Below are 1,449 nucleotides of genomic sequence, written 5' to 3'. Positions count from 1 at the left end.
CACCTCAACACATTGACGTGACAAATAAACATGGGGGATTGATTACCAGTCATACAACAGTGCGTGATTCGTTCGAAGGTCAAAACCAAAGTGTTTACACAAGAGCGCCCCCACGAGAGAGGCAATAACAGTGATTGATTTGGATAATAAACTTTTGAGCCAGTGAGCTTAAACTTCCATGACTCTGGTCATTTCCGGCCAAAGATGGAGTGCTAACTTGGAAATTTCCCTTCTAAACTTAAAAGCACTAATTTATATTCAGAAATCTATCACTGAAAAATACAAACCTTACGATAAAACATTTTATGATTGTTGATCAAGCAAAAATATCAGTTTAAACAAGAAAGTCCTTTGCAGCTTACTTTTGTATCATAACTTACCACCAAATGTTAAATGGTTCAATTTCAGGAAGACACAGTGTGATTTCAGACTGATGAAGCCGCTGGTATAGTCAGCATTTTGAAATATTTTAGGAAACCACACGACATTTTGAGGAGTGTACTTAATAGCCCTTTTTCATTTTATTCTTTATATTTTACTAACAGAGAGCTTTTCAGTAATCATAAGCAGAAATTATACCTTATGTATTTGCCAACAAATCTTATTTTCAATCTCAAAAATGCAGGTAATTCAGTTTTGCTTTATTATCGAACGTAAAGGAGTTACGATGTTTTGTAAATGAGCTCTGTGTTTGTTGATTTTTAATTTTTAAAATCTTTTTTAGAAGATATCCTGTAAACAATAATTAGGAGGAAGTTATCTATTTAACAACAGTAATAACCAGGAATTAGATCAGAATTCGACATTATATGAAGGTTACTCCAAAACGAAAGTGGAATATCTAAAGGAATAATTATATGTTACAGAGCAGATGTGCTGGATTTTACTTAAATTTTGGGACATATATACGCAGTGCTATAATAATGATGAAGAGAAAAATATGCCGTAAATTACTTCACTAGATTTGATGGTACTCTTCTTAAGTAAAACACAGATTCTGTAATATGCTTAATGTAATTTAAAATAGATGTATCGCAGTAACGTGCACTGAAGATGACTGTACTGCGTGTCTCTGCGTCGTAATTATATATTTCTCAGTTGGCGGGTATCAATTTGCAACCCTTTTTGCTCGGCTTGCATAAACCCGGCCGCTCCAGCGCGCTTTTATTTGTTCATCGTTATCATCTGCCCTGGCCATGTGTGCCGAAATCGTAAGATGTTGCAATCGAGAACGGGTGGTGCATTCATTAAAAAGGTAGCATGAGATTCAGTCTGCTGCGAGAAAAAAACAGTCATGATCACGCGTTACGTTTATACACAGAGGTTGCATTAGTTAAACTGATGGGAGATAGCAATTTCAGTTGCAAAAATATGTGGAAGAATTCCTGAAAACAAATGCAACACTTAAACCTGTCAACAGCAATTACGAATATATCAACAACAAAAATG

The sequence above is a fragment of the Acanthaster planci genome, linkage group LG08 (genome assembly GCF_054643075.1).
Source record: "Acanthaster planci isolate LZ-2023a linkage group LG08, COTS_SCS, whole genome shotgun sequence".
NCBI classification, from domain to species: Eukaryota; Metazoa; Echinodermata; class Asteroidea; order Valvatida; family Acanthasteridae; genus Acanthaster; species Acanthaster planci.
Note: the sequence above shows the minus strand (reverse complement) of the source record.